This window comes from Macaca nemestrina, chromosome X (genome assembly GCF_043159975.1).
Source record: "Macaca nemestrina isolate mMacNem1 chromosome X, mMacNem.hap1, whole genome shotgun sequence".
NCBI classification, from domain to species: Eukaryota; Metazoa; Chordata; class Mammalia; order Primates; family Cercopithecidae; genus Macaca; species Macaca nemestrina.
The window spans coordinates 119479697-119503074 of NC_092145.1; the positions used below are offsets into that span (position 1 = coordinate 119479697).

The 23378-nt window shown below is 43.2% G+C and overlaps 1 pseudogene; it reads right to left on the minus strand.

The window, feature by feature from the left end:
* Nucleotides 1-1033: 1033 nt before the first annotated feature.
* Nucleotides 1034-1792, minus strand: LOC105500029 (chloride intracellular channel protein 4 pseudogene; annotated as a pseudogene).
* Between the last annotated feature and the right edge of the window lie 21586 nt (nucleotides 1793-23378).

The following is a 23378-nucleotide window of genomic DNA, read 5'->3' on the forward strand; positions in this document are numbered from 1 at the left end:
TCCCAGCTACTTGGGAGGCTGAGGCAGGAGAATCTCTTGAACCTGGGAAGAGGAGGTTGCAGTGAGCCAAGACCGCGCTATTGCAACTCTAGCCTGGGCGACAGAGTGAGACTACGTCCCCTTCCCCCAAAAGAAAAGAAAATACTTTGAGTTTTAGAATGAATTTTCATCACTCTATTTTGAAGAATGGAGCTCTTTCCTCTGTTAGCTCTCCACCCTGCACTAAATATTACAAAAATCCAAAAAAATACATAAATATTCCTTGTACCATGCATTATGCACCAGTTTGGGGCTGCCTGATAAAGTCGTAGTTACTATTCTAACAAGCATTGCACCTCAAAATTCTGCCATCTACACACAGTGAATGGACACAATGGTGAGGGCTCCTGAGAGATGGCAAGCTACCTCTAAAGTGTAAAGTTTGTGGTGGAGTGTCTCCAAACTAAAAAGAGGGGAGCCCGGGTACAGAGGTAGGCGGGGTAAAAGGATTTCAAAATAATACTGCTTAGGAGTGTGTGTGTGTGTGTGTGTGTGTGTGTGTGTATTTTTTTTTTTTTTTTGAGACGCAGTCTCGCTCTGTCACCCAGGCTGGAGTGCAGTGGCACGATCTCGGCTCACTGCAACCTCCACCTCCCGGGTTCAAGCGATTCTCCCGCCTCAGCCTCCCAAGTAGCTGGGATTACAGGCGCATGCCACGGCATCCTGCTAATTTTTTTTTTTTTTTTTTTTTTTGTATTTTTAGTAGAGACGGGGTTTCACCATGTTGGCCAGGCTGGCCTTGAACTCCTGACCTCAGGTGATCTGCCTGCTTCGGCCTCCCAAAGTGCTGGGATACAGGCATGAGCCACTGCGCCCAGTCAAGGAGTGTATATTTTAAGATAACTACTATACCTTGTCTATCCTTGATCCTAATTTTCAATAACTGCATGTTCATGCAAAATATAGTTTCTACACTATAAGAAGAAGAGTAGCCTGTTAGGAAAAGCATATTCTTAGGGGAAGACATGAAGACATCTCTTTCATAAATGCGATTTTACTTGGTAGGTCTTTTGGCATCACTATAAGCTATTTCAACCTCCTTATCACTGGGACAGGTATTGAGGAACTCGTCCCTACTGTATGCATTAGTTAGGTATCTCCAGATGCCAGTCATCTCTTTTGGAATATCAAAGTTGTAATATTTTTTGGCCACCACCTTGACAATATGCAGTTTGGGCAGCAGGTTGCAATTAGCTAATGTCATTTCGTTGCCATCCAGAAATTTACGTGTAGAAAACTTAATGTCCTCTATACTATTTTCATCAGTTTCATCAGGGAGAGGAGAATTCAGATATTTATCCAGTTTCTGCAGAGTTTTTAGGAGATCCTTCTCCAGTGCTTCATTAGCCTCTCGCCTTCAATTCTTGATAAATGCAGAGAATTTGGCAAAGATGTCCATTCCAGCAGTATTTGATTCTGGGTGTTTTGGTGAAAGCTTTAAGTACTTGGGAGGGCATAAGACTTCTTCAAGAAATTCCTCAATCTTACTTACATCCGTTTTGACTTCACTGTTGAAACTTATAAATGGTGGGTGGGTCCCGGGAGCTAAGTTCTGAAGGTCTGCAGGCTTCCTTTTCAGGTCAACAGTTGTGACACTAAATACAACTCCTTTGAGTCAATGAATCATGAAGAGCCTCTGGGAAAAGGGGCAGTTTCCTATGCTTTCACCATCACTGCCAGCTTTGACGAGGTGCTCAATGAGGGGCTCTTTGTTCTCCTCCTTCAGCCGGTTCAGCGGCATCAACAACGCCATGGCCGGCTCGGCTGCGCTCCGCTAACGGCGACGGCTGCTGCTGCTGCTTTTGCTCCTGCTCCGGGGCTGCTCCGACTGCCGGCTCCCGCTGCAGTGCTCGCTGGACAGTCCGGCGTCTAGCTGGCCGTGGCCTCGGCTCCTCAGCACCTCCCCACGTGCCCCGCGCGCGACCAGTTGATCATCTTAAAAACGCACTTGATTATTGGCCGGGCGCGGTGGCTCACAGGCCTGTAATCCCAGCACTTTGGGAGGCAGAGGTGGGCGGATCACAACAAGGTCAGGAGTTCGAGACCAGCCTGGCCAACATGGTGAAACCCCCATCGCTACTAAAAATACAAAAAAAAAAAAAAAAAAAATTAGCTGGTTGTGGTGGTGTGCGCCTGTAATCCCAGCTACTCAGGAGGCTGAGGCAGGAGAATCGCCTGAACTCGGGAGGCAGAAATTGCAGTGAGCCGAGATTGTGCCACTGCACTCCAGCCTGGGGGACAGAGAAAGACTCCATCTCAAAAAAAAAAAAAAAAAAAAAAGTACTTGATATTACTCACAAATTGTGAGGCTGAAAAAACGTTTCTAAATTATTAATAAGAAAAGGCCGGCGAGGTGGCGCCTGTAATCCCAGCACTTTGGGAGGCTGAGGCAGGCGGATCACGAGGTCAGGAGATAGAGACCTACCGGCTAAATGGTGAAACCCCGTCTCTACTAAAAATACAAAAAATTATCTGGGCATGGTGGCGCGTGCCTGTAGTCTCAGCTACTCAGGAGACTGAGGCAGGAGAATTGCTTGAACCTGGGAGGCGGAGGTTGCAGTGAGCCGAGATGGCACCACTGCACTCCAGCCTGGGCAACAGAGCAAGACACCATCTCAAAAAAAAAAAAAAAGAAAGAAATTTTGATCAACCATGATTTTTTTTCCCCTGGATTTTGCACTGTTTAATTTATCAGCTGTTTATTTTTATTTTTATTTTTTTTATTTTATTTATTTATTTATTTTTTTTGAGACGGAGTCTCGCTCTGTTACCCAGGCTGGACTGCAGTGGCCGGATCTCAGCTCACTGCAACCTCCGCCTCCCGGGTTTACACCATTCTCCTGCCTCAGCCTCCCGAGTAGCTGGGACTACAGGCGCTCGCCACCTCGCCCGGCTAGATTTTTGTATTTTTTAGTAGAGACGGGGTTTCACCGTGTTAGCCAGGATGGTCTCGATCTCCTGACCTCGTGATCCGCCCGTCTCGGCCTCCCAAAGTGCTGGGATTACAGGCTTGAGCCACCGCGCCCGGCCTATTTTTATTTTTATTTTTATTTTTTGAGACGGAGTGTTGCTCTGTCACCCAGGCTGGAGTGCAGTGGCGCGATCTCGGCTCACTGCAAGCTCCGCCTCCCGGGTTCCCGCCATTCTCCTGCCTCAGCCTCCCGAGTAGCTGGGACTACAGGCGCCGCCAACTCGCCCGGCTAGTTTTTTTTTGTATTTTTAGTAGAGACGGGGTTTCACCGTGTTAGCCAGGATGGTCTCGATCTCCTGACCTCGTGATCCGCCCGCCTCGGCCTCCCAAAGTGCTGGGATTACAGGCTTGAGCCACCGCGCCCGGCCTATCAGCTGTTTAAATCTTGCTATTTGTGGTGATTTCTCATTGTAAATATTCCCTTTTGTACCTAATTTTGCATTTGTAATTTTGAAATTTTTTTTTCAAGGAAGGCTCCTAGAATTGTGTAAGCATCAGGCTTCATAAAGCATGGGTTTGCCCCTGTGAAGAGGGATAAGGTAATAATAAATAATTAGAGGCAAAGCCATGAAGGTACCCGTAGTGTCATTTGAGAGTCTGTGTATATTTTGTTAGTTTTTCTAGTTAAAAAACAAAAAGATTTTAAAAAATCCCCCCAGCAATTTAGAAAGCCAAGAAAAACACAAATGAAATAAATATACGCAATGAGATGAAACGTTTCTTATTCTGATTTTCAAAAGAACCTTGAGAGGCCCAAATGGTGGAAGCTGAGCCCGCAGGGCCTGGGCATCAAACTGGATGGCTTTGCAGGAAACCCTAAGAAGAAATCTGGGATAGGAGCAAAAAGGAGGAGGGGTGGCTGAGAGAGCAAGGGCCAGCCAGGGCCTGTAACATCACCACTTTGGAAGGACAAGATGGGAGGATCACTTGAGCTCAGGAGTTTGAGACCAGTCTGGGCAACATAGTGAGACCACATCACTACAAAAAAATAATAAAAAATCAGCCAGGCATGGTGGCACATGCCAGTAGTCCCAGCTACTGGAGAGGCTGAGGCTGTAGTGAACCAAAATCACACCACTGCACTCCAGCCTGGGCAACAGAACCAGGCCTTGTCTCAAAAAAACACAAAAAACAGGACCGGATGCCGTGGTTCATGCCTAGCACTTTGGGAGGCAGAGGCGGGTGGATCACCTGAGGTCAGGAGTTTGAGACCAACCTGGCCAACATGGCAAAACCCCGTCTCTACTAAAAATACAAAAATCAGCCGGATGTGTTGGTGCATGCCTGTAATCCCAGCTACTCGGGAGCCTGAGGCAGGAGAATCGCTTGAACCCAGGGGGCAGAAGTTGCTGTGAGCTGAGATCACGCCATTGCACTCCAGCCTGGCCAAGAAGAGCAAAAGAGCAAAACTCCGTCTCAAAACAAACAACAGCAACAACAACAAAATAAAATATAAAAATAAAGATTTAAGGAGTAAGACCTGAAAAGTTCTGGCGGGACCCCAGAGCTGACCCCAGGTCAACCTGCCTCCCTGCACCTTACCTTACCCCAGGGAGCATCACGATTAATATTCCACCAGAGTCTTTTAGCCAGTGTTTTAGGTATTATTTCACTTCTTTTACTGTAGAGTTTTTAGATCTTTGGGGCTTTTTAAAAAAATTTGAAGGGCTGTATCTTACATATTCTGTGTAAACCACCATAGCGCAAAGTAATTTGATCCTTTTGTTTTTACTAGTGAAATCGTATTTATTTCATCTAGGCCTAAGAAGTACATATTTTCCCCGGAGGAGATATCACCAGTTTGTGGCACAGATTATGCCTCATTCCTGACCCTATGCTGGTTCTAGTAAATCCATTGCTCCTTAGCAGTGGTATAGCTCAGATATAGATCTACGTACCATCTGGAGGATTCCAAATTTTCCAGCCATATTCACGATCAAAACTGCACTGCAGTCACCCAGACCAACCATTTGCTAATTCAAGTCAGACATCAAGTCAAATTCTCTACATGACTGCAACCTAGAGAGAAGCTTCAGTTCTGTCCTGCTTTCTGCCTCAGCACTGTTATTTCTTCTTGACTAGCCTAGAAGTCTTGTAAAAAGGCAAATTTTCAACCAACTCTTCCTTTTGCTAGAGTTTCTTCAAAGTCTACTCTAATTTGGAAATATTACTGCTTATCTTAGAAAAAGTAAACACTTTTAAAGCCCGTAAGCAAATATGCTCATTTGCTACCAATTCATCTACTATAACATCATTAATTTGGATCTCACTAAATTAGAACATGATATTCTAGACAGCAACTGTCTTGAATTTTATGCTTATCCTATCATTGGGGAAAAGAAAAAAAAAGCATATTCAAATCAACAGTATAAACAAAATTATAAGAGAATTATTTATAATCTAGTCTCTATTACAGAGTTGTTTGGAATATTTTAGAAAAATCTGCTAAAATGCTAAACTTCGAAATCATTTTTAGTAATTAAAGTAGCTTCTCTAAAGCATGTGAAAGGGCCCTGTTTCCACACAGAACTTTCTAGAATCAAGAGAGCCATGGCCAAGTTAAAGAGGTACCTCCAGCGACTCTACTGCAGGCTACTAAAAGTTTCAAATCGGCCAGGCGCAGTGGCTCACGCCTGTAATCCCAGCACTTTGGGAGGCCAAGGTGAATGGATCACCTGAGGTCAGGAGTTCGAGACCAGCCTGACCAACATGGTGAAACTCCGTCTCTACTAAAAATACAAAAAAATTAGCCAGGTGTGGTGGCAGGCGCCTATAATCCCAGCTACTTGGGAAGCTGAGACAGGAGAATCGCTTGAACCCGGGAGGCAGAGGTTGCAGTGAACCGAGATCATGCCACTGCACGAAAGAAAGAAAATCAAAGATAAAATCTTCTAAGAAGCCAGAGGGGAAAAACACCTTACCTACAGAGGAGCAAAGATAAGAATCACATCAGACTTCTCTTTAGAGCCCACACAAACAAACAAGAAGAGAGTGGAGTAAAATATTTGAAGTGTTAGAAAAAAAAAATCAACCCACCAATCTAGAATTCTGTATGCAGCCAAATTATCCTTCCAATGTGAGGGGGAAGTAAAGATTTTCTCAGACAAACAAACACTGAGGTATTTTCTTGCCTGTATACCTCCTTGAAAGAAATGTTAAGTGCTTCAGAAAGAAGGAGAATTATAGAGGGAGGTCAAAGACTTGTATCTACATTAAGAAAGTAAGAGGGGCTAGGCGCGGTGGGCTGAGGTGGGCAGATCACCTGAGGTCAGGAGTTGGAGACCAGCCTGGCCAACATGATGAAACCCCGTTTCTACTAAAAATACAAAAATTGGCAGGGCGTGGTGGCAGGTGCCTATAATCCCAGCTACTCAGGAGGCTGAGGCAGGAGAATTGCTTGAACCCGGGAGGAGGAGGTTGCAGTGAGCCGATATTGTCTAGCCTGAGTGACAAGAGTGAGACTCCGTCTCAAAGGAAAAAAAAAAAAAAAAGAAGAGGATTAGAGAAGGAATAAATGAAGGTAAAATAAAATATTTTATTTTTATTTTTAATCTAATAGATAATAGTTTGTTCAAAATAATAATAGCAGTGATTCAATATTAGCAGTATTCAGTATAGCTTATGGATAACTGAAATGAATGACAGCAATGTTATAGGGGTGTGAGAGAGGAACTGAGAATACTCTGTTATAAGGTACTTGTATTACCTGTCAAGTGGTAGTGTTATTTGAAAGTGGACTTAGATTAGTTGTAAATGTATACTGCAAACTCTACAGCAACTTCAGAAGAGAAAGAAATATAATTTATATGCTAAGAGAGGAGAGAAATTAGAATCATATAAAATGTTCAACTGGCCGGGCATGGTACCTCACGCTTATAATCCCAGCACTTTGGGAGGTCAAGGCGGACAGATTGCTTGAGCCCAGGAGTTCGAGACCACCCTGGCCAACATGGTGAACTCCTCTTTCTACCAAAAAAAAAAAAAAATACAAAAATTAGCCAAGTGTGCTGGCGCACGTCTGTAGTCCCAGGAACTCAGGAAGCTGAGGTAGGAGGATCACTTGAGCCCAGGAGATCGAGGCTGCAGTGATCCAAGATCATGGCACTGCACTCCAGCCTGGACAACAAAGCAAAATCCTGTTTAGAAAAATAAAAAAACAGGCCGGGCACGGTGGCTCAAGCCTGTAGTCCCAGCACTTTGGGAGGCCGAGACGGGCGGATCACGAGGTCAGGAGATTGAGACCATCCTGGCTAACCCAGCAAAACCCCATCTCTACTAAAAAATACAAAAAACTAGCCGGGCGAGGTGGCAGGCGCCTGTAGTCCCAGCTACTCGGTAGGCTGAGGCAGGAGAATGGTGTGAACCTGGGAGGCAGAGCTTGCAGTGAGCTGAGATCCAGCCACTGCACTCCAGCCTGGGCAACAGAGCGAGACTCCGTCTCAAAAAAAAAAAAAGAAAAAGAAAAAGAAAAAAACAAAAAACGTTCAGCTAACACCAGAGAAGGCAGAAAAAAAGTGTAAGACAAAAACAAAACAAAACAAAAAGAACAAGGATAATGAATAGAAACCAGTAACAAACATGGTAGACGTTAATCCAACTATATCAATAGTCACTTAAACATCAATGGTCTAATTATTATAAAAGACACCAATTACAAGACAGAAACTGTCGGAAGAGATTAAAAAAACCCAACACCCAGCTATTTATCATCTACCAGAAACCAACTTTAAATATAAAGACATATATTAAAAGTAAAGGGATGTTAGCTGGGCATGGTGGCTCATGCCTGTAGTCTCAGCTACTTGGGAGGCTGACGTGGGAAGATGGCTTCAGCCCAGGAGGAGGAAGCTGCAATGAGCCAAGATCATTCCACTGTACTCCAGCCTGGGTGACACAGGGAGACTCTGCCTTAAAAAAAAAAGAAAGAAAAAAAAGAGTATCGTCAAGTTTTACGTGCATACATATATGCTCTTTATTGATTAATTGATTGATTGATTGATTTTGAGATGGAGTCTCGCTGTCACCTAGGCTGGAGTTCAATGGCCGCCTCCCAGGTTCAAGCGATTCTCCTGCCTTAGCCTCCTGAGTAGCTGGGATTACAGGCGCATGCCACCGTGCCCGGCCTGCATATGCTTTTCACATATTTTAACAAAAATATTAAATCATTTCAGTACTTACGTGCGAAGTAAGCACTATTCTAGGCACTATATGTGTATTAATTCCTCATTCTAGGCACCATATGTGTATTAATTCCTTTAATCCTTATAATAAACCTGTAAGTGAGGTGGTATTATCTTATTTTAGATAGGAAAACTATGGCATAGATATAGCATTTGGCTGTAGTCATGTGATTAGTAGGCACAGAGCTAAAATTCAGACAGACCCCACTCAGTCAGGCCCCAGTGTCTGTGTTCTTAGACTTTCTATGTTACAACTGCATATAAAAATAATCGTAGAAGGGGCTTAGCACAGTGTCTCAACCACAATATTAAGTGCTCAATATTATCATTATCATTTTTTACCATTATTACTAGGCTTCATTGAATCTGAGGTGCCATCAATTGTAGATACATCATTATTTTATGTGCCACTAACAAAGAAAGAAAGCCCTGCCAATCATAACTGAAGGCTGAGTGCTCTAAAATGCATTCCAATTTCAAAGATGTGAGGAAATTGCACTTCGTAGAGTGAATGAAATTCAGTATTGTTATATATAGTTTTGCATTTAGTGTACAATTGCTTTGAATACCATCCATGTCCTAAGGACCCCCAAATTGACATTTTCAATACTGACCACTTCTTTAAACTGTAGACCTGCATATCCAACTGCTTACTTGACATCTCCCCGTGGATGCTAACAGACATCTCAAAAATTAAATACCTAAAACTGAGTTCTCAATAGTCTTTACCATATCAGTATATGGCATTTTTATTCTTCCAATTATTTAGCCCAAAAGCCTTGGAGTCAACAAATTCTGATGTCTCTACCTTCAATATAAACCTAAAATTCTACCACATCTTACTACTCTCATTGCCAATACACTATTCCAAAGCACCTGTGGCAGAGATTGCTAGCTCCTCACCTGATCCACGCTTTCCTCTTCTTCCTGGGAACACATTTCCCAGCCCCCCCTTGCAGTTAGATATAGTCATATGATGAAATTGCTTTATAAGCAATGAAATAGGAGAGCAAATTTCTCGTGCCACTTTTAGCCTGCTCCTATAAAACTCACAAACATATTCCTATATGTTTTTATCCTCTACCAGGTTGCTCCAGTAGGGATGACTGCGTGCGACCCCCAAGGATGACCTTGGTGTCCATGTGCTGAAGGTAGCAAAGCTCTTGTCACCCTGGGTTTCTGAATGACTGCATGGAGGAAGGTTGCCCCGTTGACCTGTTCACCCACGTAATACTTTAAGATGAGCAATAACAAAACGTGTTGTATTTGAGTCAGTGAGAGGTGACAAAACTGATATTGGAGGATACAACATGGAGAGCCATGTTAAAAAGCAGCAAAATTCTTGATTAAAATGTCACCTGTGATAAATTAGAAGTCAGACCAAATGTCTCCTGAGCCTATAACTCTAGGGAAAAAAAGATAGAAAGCAATTTTAGGTATGTATTGATGGTTACTTGCTGTATTTAGCAAGGTATTACATGAAGAGAAAAGCTGACTCAAAAACTGGCTGGTTCAATAGCAGAAATGAAAGAAAATAAAGAGTTAAAATAGGCTGGGCACGGTGGCTCACGCCTGTAATCCCAACACTTTGGGAGGCCAAGGTGGGGGGATCACGAGGTCAAGAGTTTGAGACCAGCCTGGCCATCATGGTGAAACCTTCTCTCTACTAAAAATACAAAAATTAGCCGGGTGTGGTGGCGTGTGCCTGTAGTCCCAGCTACTCAGGAGGCTGAGGCAGGAGAATTGCTTGAACCCGGGAGGTGGAGGTTGCAGTGAGCCAAGATCGTGCCACTGCACTCCAGCCTGGGCGACAGAGCAAGACTCTATCTTGAAAAAAAAAAAACAAAAAGTTAAAACAATGCCACACACCAACAACCATCTGATCTTCGACAAAGTTGACAAAAACAAGCAATGGGGAAAGGACTCCCTATTCAATAAATAGTGCTGGGATAACTGGTTAGCCACATGCAGAAGATTGAAATTCCACCCCTCCCTTACACCATACACAAAAATCAATTCAAGATGGATTAAAGGCTTAAATGTAAAACCTAAACTATAAAAATCTTACAAGATAATCTAGGAAATACCATTCTGGAATAGGACCTCACAAAGATTTCATGACAAAGATGCCAAAACCAGTTGCAACAAAAACAAAAATTGACAAATAGGACCTAATTAAAGAGCTTCTGCACAGCAAAAGAAACTATCAACAGAGTAAACAGACAACCTATAGAATGGGAGAAAGTATTTACAACCTATGAACCCGACAAAGGTCTAATATCCAGAATCTGTAAGGAACTTAAATCAACTAGAAAAAAACAAACAAACAACCCCATTTAAAAATGGGCAAAGGACAATAACAGACACTCTTCAAAACAAGACATAAACACATACACAGGGAAGCGAGGGGAGAGAGAGCATCAGGACAAATAGCTAATGCATGTGGGGCTTAATACTTACATGATGGGTTGATAGGTACAGCAAACCACCATGAAACATGTTAATCTATGTAGCAAACATGCACGTGCTATACAGGTATCCCAGGACTTTAAATTAAATTAAATTTAAAAAAATACACATGGCCAACAAGCACATGAAAAAAGGTTCAACATCACTAATTATTAGAGAAATGCAAATCAAAACCATAATGACCCCAAAGTCCCCAAAGCCTCCCTGCCCTTAAGTCAAATTTTTAAAAAAACGTGGCCAGGCACGGTGGCTCACGCCTATAATCCCAGCACTTTGGGAGGCCGAGGCGGGTGGATCATGAAGTCAGGAGCTCGAGACCAGCCTGACCAAATGGTGAAACCCGTCTCTAGTAAAAATACAAAAAAATTAGCCGGGCACCTGTAACCCCAGCTACTCAGGAGGCTGAGCCAGGAGAACCTTTTAAACCCGGGAGGCAGAGGTTGCAGTGAGCCGAGATCATGCCACTGCACTCTAGCCTGAGCAACAGAGTGAGACTCCATGCCAAAAAAAACAAAAAAACAAAAAACATGAGATGCCATCTCACAGCACTCAGAATGGCTATTATTAAAAAGGCAAAAAACTACAGATGCTGGAAAGGTTGTGGAGAAAAAGGAATGCTTATACACGGCTGATGAAAATGTGGATTAGTTCAGCCACTGTGGAAAGCAGTATGGCAATTTATCAAAGAGCTGAAGGCAGACTTACCATTCCACCCAGCATTCCAATTATTGGTATATACCCCCCAAAATACAAATCATTCTACCATAAAGACCCATGCATGCATATGTTGACTACAGCACTATTCACAATAGCAAATACGTGGAATTAACCTAAATGACCATGTATGGTAGAATGGATAAAGAAAAGGTAGTATATATACACCACAGAATACCATGCAACTTTAAAAAAGAACAAGATCATATCCTTTGCAGCAACATGGATGAAGCTGGAGGCCATTATCCTAAGTGAACTAACACAGGAACAGAAAACCAAATATCTCATGTTCTCGCTTATAAGTGGGAGCTAAACACTGATTCCTCATGGACGTAAAGAAGGGAACAATAGACACTAGGCCCTGCTTGAAGGCGGACAGAGGGAGGAGGGGAGGAATAAAAAACTACCTATTGGTTATTACCTGGGTGGTGAAATAATCTGTACACCAAACCCCTGTGACATACAATGTACCTATATAACAAACCTGCACATGTACCCCTGAACCTAAAAGTTAAAAAGAAAGAGTTGGGAAATTTGAGGATACAGCGTTAGAAAAGCTCTCTGCTGCTATATCCCAAATAAGAAGAGAGGAGACTGAAAAAGACTTTGTGTCACAAAGTGTACGGGAAAGGCTTTGTCATGATATTCTGGTGACGCTGCACATCTTCATGTAGGCCACACGAGCGAGGCTTGGCTGCAGTCTGACCTGAGTGTTGGCAAAATGTCCCCTGATTCTCCCTGGAACAAGGGGAGATAAGGGCAAGGAACTGCTGCAAGGCAATTTCATGTCCCTATCTTGTGAGCTTTTGATCCCTTGACACAATAGTCCATAAAGACCCCTCACTTAGAGAGACCGTGCCCTAAAGCAAAAATTAGATTAAAGGTGGTGGTGCCCTCACCTAAGCCTGTTGCTTGAGATGACATCAAGGTAGCCACCATTAATTTGAAAGGGAAAGAAGCACAGGACCAAGAAACAAACACTACGAAAAGGAGACTTTACCACTACGTCTAGGAAAGGACATTGGGCATAGTTACGTTACAGCACATGGAACTGTCTGGAAGCAAAGAGATCTGAAGCCTTCTATGATTTTGAAGGAATTAAATTACCAAAGAAACCAAGAGCCTGCTCTCAAAACGCTTCCAGGTGTAAAACGACCCTTGGGCAGGAAATGATCAGAGAAGGCTGCCATGGCCTCCAATCCCCATCATTATCTCTCTGACTTCATTTCCTACTTTCCCCCCTCGCTCCCTCCGTTCCAGCCAGCCTCCTTACCATTCCTTTAAGCATAAACATGCTACCACCTTTGCTTTTGCTGATTCTTCTGCCAGGAAAAATTGTTTTTTTCAGATATTCATATGGCATAGGACACTGTGGATCCCAGCCCCAGGCCTATTTAGGGGAAAGTGAAATCGTCTACCCTTCTTCCTGCAAGCTGCCACTCCCACAGACATCCAGGTCCGCTGTTGCCATAAAACAAAAGCTAGGCGTAACCTAATTGCCCTGCCACCTGTTCATGCAAGAACCTCAACTCCCCACAAAAAGCACCTCATTATTTCCAGGAGTTGCTGGAGGTTGTCACACATACTTAGGAACAAGTCCACTGCAACAGTCTCTGTAAGACTACTCTCAGCTGGATACCACAGACACCGCTGCCACTCTAAGGGCTCTGTTAGGATGTTGGTTTCTCCTGCAGGATTGCAATAGTTCTGCTCTGATGGCCCCCTGGACTGTAGGGGGCTGCAGAAGGAGTGCAGTGGTCTGTGGGTGGTTGGGATGAACGGCTCTCTCCCCGTGTTATCTTCTGCTAAAGCAGTACAGGGCGGTGCCAGATGGAAATATAGGCTAAGGCAGCTATTGGAAGTCTAGTAAGAGAAGGGCATTAGTGCTCTCTAGGTACACACTTTTTTCTCTTTTTTTTAGAGACAGGGTATTACTCTATTGTTCAGGCTGGAGTGCAGTGCCTATTCAAAGGTGAGATCACAGCTCACCGCAGCCTTGACTCCTTGCCTCAAGCAATTCACCCACTTCAGCCTCCCAGGTAGCTGAGACTACAAGCATGTGCCACTATGCCTGGTCAGAGAACACCTGTTTTGTTGTTGTTGTTGTTTGAGATGGAGTCTCGCTCTGTCATCCAAGACAGAGTACAGTGGTGCGATCTCGGCTCATTGCAACCTCCCCCTCGAGGGTTCAAGCAATTCTCCTGCCTCAGCCTCCCGAGTAGCTGGGACTACAAGTTTGCCACCACACCCGGCTAATTTTTGTATTTTTAGTAGAGACATGGTTTCACTATGTTGGCCAGGCTGGTCTTGAGCTCCTGGCCTGAGTGATCCACCCGACTCAACATCCCAAAGTGCTGGGAGCGCACCACTACACTCCAGCCTGGACAAAAGAGCGAGACTCGGCCGGGCGCGGTGGCTCAAGCCTGTAATCCCAGCACTTTGGGAGGCCGAGGCGGGCGGATCACAAGGTCAGGAGATTGAGACCACAGTGAAACCCCGTCTCTACTAAAAATACAAAAAAAAAAAAAATTAGCCGGGCGCGGTGGCGGGCGCCTGTAGTCCCAGCTACTCAGGAGGCTGAGGCAGGAGAATGGCGGGAACCCGGGAGGCGGAGCTTGCAGTGAGCCGAGATCGCGCCACTGCACTCCAGCCCGGGCAACAGCGTGAGACTCCGTCTCAAAAAAAAAAAAAAAAAAAAAAAAAGAGCGAGACTCCTTCTCAAGGAGAGAAAAAAAAAAAAAAAAAAGGCCAGGCCCAGCGGCTCAGGCCTGTAATCCCAGCACTTTGGGAGGCCAAGGCGGTAGGATCATTTGAGGTCAGGAGTTCAAGACCAGCCTGGCCAACATGTGAAACCTCGTCTCTACCAAAAATACAAAAAAATTAGCCACCTGTGGTGGCGCATGCCTGTAATCCCAGCTACTCAGGAGGCTAAGGCAGTAGAGTCGCTTGAACCAGGGAGGTGGAGGTTGCAGTGAGCCAGGATGGTACTACTACACTCCAGCCTGGAAGACAGAGAAAGACTCTGTCTCAAAAAAAAAAAAAAAAAAAAAATTAACTAGGCGTAAAATTGTTAAGTAGGGACCGAATTCCATCGCTCACACCTGTAATCACAGCACTTTGCAGGACTGAGGGATCGCTTGAGCTCAGGAGTCTGCGACCATCCTGGGCAACATGGGAAGCCCCATCTCTATAAAAAATTTAAAAGAAATCAACCGGGTGTGGTGGCGTGCACCTGTAGTCCCAGCTACTCCGGAGGCTGAGGTGGGAAGACTGCTGGAGCTCAGGAAGTCTATATCATAGGGTGCTGTGTACTTCCTCATTGGGAGGCACAATGGGGATTTTTATTTTTTTTATTTTTTATTTATTTACTTTTTTCCTTTGAGATGAAGTCTTGCTCTTGTTCCCCAGGCTGAAGTGCAATGGCTCGATCTCGGCTCACTGCAACCTCTCTGCCTCCCGGGTTCAAACGATTCTCCAGCCTCAGCCTCCTGAGTAGCTGGAGTTACAGGCATGCCCCACCACACCCAGCTAATTTTCGTATTTTTAGTAGAGATGGGGTTTCACCATGTTGGCCAGGCTGGTCTTGAACTCCTGACCTCAGGTGATCCACCTGCCTCAGCCTCCCAAAGTGCTGGGATTACAGGCGTGAGCCACCGCGCCCGACCTTTTTTAAAAATTTATTTATTTATTTATTTTGAGGTGGAGCCTCACTCCATTGCCCAGGCTGGAGTGCAGTGACACGATCTTGGCTCACTGCAACCTCTACCTCCGGGGTTCAAGCAATTCTCCTGCCTCAGCCTCCCGAATAGCTGAGACTACAGGCACACACCACCACGCCCGGCTAATTTTGTAGTTTTAGTAGAAACGGGGTTTCACCATGATGGCCAGGCTGGTCTCGAACCCCTGACCTCAGGTGATCCATGCAGTTTGGCCTCCCAAAGTGCTGGGATTACAGGTGTGAGCCACCGCACCTGACCACAATGGGGATTTTTAAATTTTCTTTTTTTTTTTTGAGATGGAGTCTCACTCTGTCACCGATGCTTGGATGCAGTGGTACGATCTCACTGCAAGTTCTGTCTCCCAGAATCGAGAGATTCTCCTGCCTCAGTCTCCTGAGTAGCTGGGATTACAGGCGTGCACCACCACGCCTGGCTAATTTTTATATTTTTAGTAGAGACAAGGTTTCACCATGTTGGCCAGGCTCCTCTTGAACCCTTGGCCTCAAGTGATCTGTCTGCCTCGGCCTCCCAAAGTGCTGGGATTACAGGCGTGAGCCACCGGGCCCAGCCACAATGGAAATTTTTTTTTTTTTTTGAGACGGAGTCTCGCTCTGCCGACCAGGCTGGAGTGCAGTGGCCGGATCTCAGCTCACTGCAAGCTCCGCCTCCTGGGTTTACGGCATTCTCCTGCCTCAGCCTCTCGAGTAGCTGGGACTACAGGCGCCGCCACCACGCCCGGCTAGTTTTTTGTATTTTTTTTTTAGTAGAGACGGGGTTTCACCGTGTTAGCCAGGATGGTCTCAATCTCCTGACCTCGTGATCCGCCCGTCTCGGCCTCCCAAAGTGCTGGGATTACAGGCTTGAGCCACCGTGCCCGGCCGGAAATTTTTTTATAATTCAAGTGTAATTTGAAAATTGAGGTAAAATTATTCTTTGTTTCTTTATTTATTTGCGACGAAGTTTTGCTCTTGCTGTCCAGGCTGGAGTGCAACGGCACAATCTCGGCTCACCGTAACCTCTGCCTCCTGGGTTCAAGCAATTCTCCTGCCTCAGTCTCCCGAGTAGCTGGGATTACAGGCATGCACCACCACACCTGGCTAAATTTTGTATTTTTAGTAGAGACGGGATTTCTCCATGTTGGTCAGGCTGGTCTCGAACTCCTGACCTCAGGAAATCCGCCCGCCTCAGCCTCCCAAAGTGCTGGGATTATAGGCGTGAGCCACTGCGCCCAGCCAAAATTATTAAATTAAGGTTAAACTACTTAAAATATAATGAACGAATATTAAGTGAACAGCTTGATGAATATTTACATATTCATATTTACACAAGCATGTAACCACCACTTATATGAAGACATAAAACATTTCCATAACCCAGACTATCCTTCATAAAAGGTGATTTTCCAATTCTGTCATTTTTTAATGAACTTGAATTAGTTTATAATGAAGAACTTTCCTATCATTTCTGGATGCTCTTGAATATAGTTTGCCCAGAAGAGCAAAACAAATGATATTCTTTTCCTTTATTTGCCTATTTTACAATTAGTGAGTTGATGTCCCAGCAGCCTCCAAAAGGTAACCAATGAGGTTTTATTTATTGATTATCGATGTCATTATGAACTCATGGAGTTTTAAAATACTTGATGTGTAAATATTACAGTATTTTGCAGTCAGTATGTTTTTTGATGCTCAAATTGTCCCATCTTGGGCCAGTGAGGGCCCTTGAAAAGCCGCTCTTTATTCTTGTCATAAAACCCCTGGAGTCCTTAATTTTTTTCTTAATTTCTGGTAGGATAGGATATTCCAAGTTCATCTTTTACATTTCCAGCCTCAGAATTGGAACTAGCCACTTCCCTAAGGAGTTCTGCATATTTGTTTGTTTTAAATTATGCTTACTCACTATAATCTGGATGCTGGGTCTTTATTGCTATCATGCTGTCATTTCTTTTCAGGTCTTTTCAGTGCACAGAGCTAAGAATTTTTTTTCAAAATAAAAATAAATTATGAATACTGCTATTTCTAATCTAAATTAAAGATTAAAGGGTTTTTACTTAATTTCTTTGATTTTGTGTTTGCATCTCTTCTCTCATGTGTAAAATCTTGGTTCCTAATGTGATTAACATAATGACTTACTTGATTTATTCCACTGGTTAGATAGAATAGTTTAGGATAAAAATATCAATGTTATTACTAACAGTTAGATCACCGAATGCCTTTTAAGATTTATTCGCAGTTATTTTAGTCCTTAGGATCCAGCCCACTACGGATGTACAAGAAAAATACTTTGTTCGTGAATCACTTGAAATCATTATTATATGTATAGTTTTGCCACCAACTTGATATATAATGAGGTTCAATTTGTTTCAGTTTGTCTTCAATTTTTAACGACTGCCTCTAGTTTTCTTTTTGATTATATTCAGTTGTTAAATTATTTACAACTCGGCCGGGCACGGTGGTGCTCACGCCTGTAATCCCAGCACTTTGGGAGGCTGAGGCGGGCAGATCATGAGGTCAGGAATTAGAGACCAGCCTGACTAACACGGTGAAACCCCGTCTCTGCTAACAATACAAAAATTAGCCGGGTGTGGTGGGGCATGCCTGTAATTCCAGCTACTCGGGAGGCTGAGGCTGGAGAATTGCTTGAACCTGGGAGGCGGAGGTTGCAGCGAGCCAAGATTGTGCCACTGCACTCCAGCCTGGGTGACAGAGTGAGACTCCGTTTCAAAAAAAAAAAAAAAATTTACAACAATCTTGCTGTTCTAACATCTATTACTGACCTATCGGTGCATAACAAATGATACCAAACTTAGTGGCTTAAAATAACCAACTTTTATTATCTCAGTTTCTGTGAATCAGCTTTTATTATCTCATCAGTTTTCGGTGCAGTTTAGCTAGGTGGTCCTGCCTCAGGGTCTCCTCCTGAAATGCAGTCAAGATGTCAGCCAGGGATATGATAAGGCTTGACTAACGCCGGAGGATCTGCTTCTGCCAGGGCTCACTCACGTGGCTTTGTTGGGCTTTGGATCCTCGCCACATGGGACTGCTCTACAAGGCAACTGGTTCCCCCAGAACAAGTGATCCAAGAGAGAGAAACAGGGTAAAAAGGAAGCTACATTGTCTTTTAGAATCTCATCTTGGAAATTTTTAAACCATCACTACTGCCAAATTCTGTTTCTTTTTTTTTCACACACAAAACGGATGTAACTTCTGCCAAATTCTATTGGTCTCACAGATCAACCCTGGTGCAGTGTCAGAGGGGACATCACAAGGGTGTAAATACCATGAGGTGGGGATTCTTGGGGGCCATCTTTTACACAAAGCAAAAATATAAAGCAAGATACATTCAGAGAGTTCTAGTTTTCACCTTTGTGTGTTCCACAGTGCCTACCTCCACCTTTAGGAAACCACTTTTGTTACTACTTGCTTTATTTTTCCATTGTTTTGTTTGGAAAAATATCAGAAAATATGTACATATATCTGTAGTTCCAAAATTAACTTACTATACACCTTTTCAGCACCTTGCTTTCTTCAATTAACACCGTGTCCAATAGACCACCTAATGGCAACCTATAGACATCTTTATTCTATTTTATACCTTAATTCAACTCCATTATATAGTGATCCTGTAGTTTACATAATGTTGTAATGGCTTCTTCATTTATCGATTTTTCTCCAGTTTTTGGACATTAGTTACTTATAATTTTCATCATCATAAACAATGCTGCAACGAATATCTTTCTGTATAAAGGTTTTGCTGGATGTGGAATTATCTTAGACTACTAGACTCACAGATACAGATTCATTAAGTCAAAGATATGTTTTTGTTTTTGTTTTTGTTTTTGTTTTTTTTGAGACGGCGTCTTGCTTTGTCGCCCAGGCTGGAGTGCAGTGGAGAGATTTCGGTTCACTTTAAGCTCGGCCTCCCGGATTCACGCCATTCTCCTGACTCAGCCTCCCGAGTAGCTGGGATTACAGGCGCCCACCACCACGCCCGGCTAATTTTATGTATTTTTTTTTTAGTACAGACGGGGTTTCACCGTGTTAGCCAGGGTGGTCTCGATCTCCTGATGATCCGCCCACCTCAGCCTCCCAACGTGCTGGGATTACAGGCGTGAGCCACCGCGCTTGGCCCTTGGTAGCCTAATTCTTTTTAATCTTCACTATTTTAACAGATATACCTAAGTGTATTATTTTAGTCCCCATATATTTTCACATCATGCTAGGTACTAAGTTAGTTTACTTTATGTATTTCAATGATAACTTGTTATTTTAAAAACTATACTCTCTCTCTATATATAATACCTTTTTTTTACTGTTTAATTTTTCTATATATTTAACATGAACTGCATGTAGACTTACATAATATTTTTCTTTTTTTCTTTTTTTTTTTTTTGAGACAGAGTTTCACTCTTGTTGCCCAGGCTGGAGTGCAATGGTGCAATCTTGGCTCATTGCAACATCCACCTCCCAGGTTCGAGCAATTCTCCTGCCTCAGCCTCCCAAGTAGCTGGGATTATAGGCATGCACCACCATACCTGGCTAATTTTGTATTTTTAGTAGAGACGGGATTTCTCCATGTTGGTCAGACTGGTCTTGAACTCCTGACCTCAGCTGATCTGCCCGCCTTGGCCTCCCAAAGTGCTGGGTTTACAGCTGTGAGCCACCGTGCCTGGCCATAGAATATTTTTCTGAGCTAGTAAATATTTAGTACATTTCCATGCAAGACTAAAATATGTACAAAAATTATAAAGTGCATCAAGGATTATGATTATATTTGTCATATAATAGTCACTAAAATTATTCAAAAAAGTTTTAGTACAATATATTCATATATTTAGAGATGCTAAATCAAGTTATTTTGTTGGATTTGTGGAATTATAATTTTATCTTGGCTATAATAATAGCTGTTAACCCATTTTTGCTAAGAAAACGTAAACTACAGTTAAAGATCTATTATTTATGAACTACATAGTCCCTAAATGTTTTCAAAACAGCACTGCCATGTTTCCCATTAAGGTAGCTATGGCACATGTTTCTAAGTTCAGGTGTCATCATTCTTCACTAGATGAGCAAAATTATTTCTTTCTCCTCTTACTTTTCAGAGTGATATTTTAAAAATATTTTTGGCACTTAATAAGAAGTGTAATTTTTAGGTCATAAAAGGTATATGTAATAAAGTACTTTGCAAGATACATTCAGAGAGGTATAGCTTTCATCAATCACATTCAATACTGTGATTACTGATTGTGAATATATATTTAGGAGTTGGTAATACCTAGCGGTTTTTCTGATATGTAACAAGACTCAACAGCAGAGCTCCCTGGGGGTGGGGGATGGGGTATATAAGACCAAGACCAACTGCTAATCATCAATCTCAAGGTCCTCAATGAATAATTCTAACAAACTGGGTCAAAATGCCCTGAAATTTCTTGGTCCCCTGGAGCCTGTGGGGCCCTAGCTAAAAGGAAACACTGGTAATTAGTATGTTTCATGCCTTTGCCAGCAAAACAACTCAGGCCTGTTCGAATTAACCCTCACAGCATAAGAGCAAAGGCACTGACTGTATCTCAATACTTTCCAAAAAGCTAAGACAGTCTGGAGCAGATTTTTCGACTACAGTGCAAAAATTAGCAAATATGGACAGTAAAAGTGAATGCAAAATGAAATTTAAAACACTTTTTTTTTTTTTTTGAGATGGAGGCTCGCTCTGTCAGCCAGGCTAGAGTGCAGTGCTGTGATCATGCTGTGATCACAGCTCACTGCAGCCTCCAACTCCCGGACTAAAGTGACCCTCCTACCTCAGCCTTCTGTGTAGCCAGGACTACAGTGAGGATACTGCGCCCTGCCTGTAGAACTTTCTAAAGGTGCTTCTTGATAATCTGCATCAATATTCTTTCATGATCCATTCCCTTCGCCTAACAATTATATATCTACCATTTCATCATGAACAAATAATGGGCAGAGAAAAATTCCTAAAGTATTTACTGCAGTTCAGTGGATAGTAGCAAAAAGTTGGAAACTACCAAATGTCCAGCAACATGGAGACTGTTTTAGTAAGTTAAGTCCATATGCAATTATTCAAAATAATTCTGTAGGTCTGGTGCGGTGACTCACACCTGTAATCCCAGCACTTTGGGAGGCTGAGGTGGGCGTGTCACTTGAGGTCAGTAGTTGGAGACTAGCCTGGCCAACATGGCGAAATGCCATCTCTACTATAAATACAAAAATTAGCCAGATGAGATGGTGGGCACCTGTAATTCCAGCTACTCGGGAGGCTGAGACAGGAGAATCACCTGGACCCTGGAGGTGGAGGTTGCAAGGAGCCAAGATTGTGCCACTGCACTCCAACCTGGGTGACGCCAGAGCAAGACTTTGTCTCAAAAAAAAAAAAAAAAAAAGCAGAAATTAAAGAGTTTAAATAATGCCACACTCCCTATTCAACAAATGCTGCTGGGATATCTGACTAGCCATATACAGAAGATTGAAACTGGACCCCTTCCTTACAACATCCACAAAAATAAACCCCAGATGAATTAAAGATTTAAATGTACAACCTAAAACTATAAAAACCCTGGAAGATGATCTAGGAAATACCATTCTGGACATAGGACCTGGCAAAGATTTCATGACAAATACTCCAAAAGCAATTGCAACTAAAACAAAAATTGACAAACAGGACCTAATTGAACTAAAGAACTTCTGTAAGCCAAAATAAACTATCAACAGAGTAAACAGACAATTTGAGAACGGGAGAAAGTATTTCCAAACTGTGTATCCAAGAAAGGTCTAATATTCATAATCTATAAGGAACTTAAATCAACTAGAAAAAAAACGAACAACCCCATTTAAAAATGTGCAAAGGAAGCTGGGCGCAGTGGCTCACGCCTGTAATCCCAGCACTTTGGGAGGCCGAAGTGGACGGATCACTTGAGGTCAGGAGTTTGAGACCAGCCTGGCCAACATGGTGAAACCGTCTCTAATAAATATAAATAATTAGTCAAGCATGGTGGTGTGCGCCTGTAATCCCAGCTACTTGGGATGCTGAGGCATGAGAATCGCTTGAACCTGGGAGGCGGAGGTTGCAGTGTGCTGAGATTGTGCCACTGCACTCCAGCCTGGGCAACAGAGCGAGACTCCATCTCAAAAAAAGAAAATAAAAAAGGGCAAAGGACATGAAATGACACTCTTCAAAAGAAGGCATACACACGTACACAGTGGGGCAGGGGGAGGGAGAGCATCAAGATAAATAGCTAATACATGTGGGGCTTAAAACCTAAATGATAGGTTGATAGGTGCAGCAAACCATCATGGCACGTATTTACCTGTGTAACAAACCTGCACATCCTGCTCATGTATCCTGGAACTTTAAATTAAATTAAATTATTTAAAAAAAGAAGACATACACATGGCCAACAAGCATATGAAAAAAGGCTCAACATCACTAATTATTAGAGAAATGCAGGCCGGGTGCGGTGGCTCAAGCCTGTAATCCCAGCACTTTGGGAGGCCGAGACGGGCGGATCATGAGGTCAGGAGATTGAGACCATCCTGGCTAACCCGGTGAAACTCCGTCTCTACTAAAAAATACAAAAAACTAGCCGGGCGAGGTGGCGGGCGCCTGTAGTCCCAGCTACTCGGGAGGCTGAGGCAGGAGAATGGCGTGAACCCGGGAGGCGGAGCTTGCAGTGAGCTGAGATCCGGCCACTGCACTCCAGCCTGGGCGACAGAGCGAGACTCCGTCTCAAAAAAAAAAAAAAAAAAAAAAGAGAAATGCAAATCAAAACCACAGTGACCTGAAAGCCGGCAAAGCCCACCTTGCCTTAAGTCTCAATGAAACACAGACACACACGCAATGAGATACTATCACACATTGGTCAGAATGGCTATTATTTAAAAAATTTAAAAAAAAAAAAACTGATGCTGAAAGGTTGTGGAGAAAAGGGAATGCTTATACACTGCTGGTGGAGATATAGATTAATTTGGCAACTGTGGAAGGCAGTATGGCAATTTCTCAAAGAACTCAAAGCTGACCTACCGTTCGACCCAGCAATCCCATAATTGGGTATATATACAAAGGAATAGAAATCATTGTATCATAAAGACACATGCATGCATATGTTCATCACAGCACGATTCACAATAGCAAACACATAGAATCAACCTAAAAGGCCATCTATGGTAGACTGGATAAAGAAAAGGTGGTACATATACACCATGGAATATTGTGCAACCATAAAAAAGAACCAGATCACATCCTTTGCAACAACAAGGATGAAACTGAAGGCCA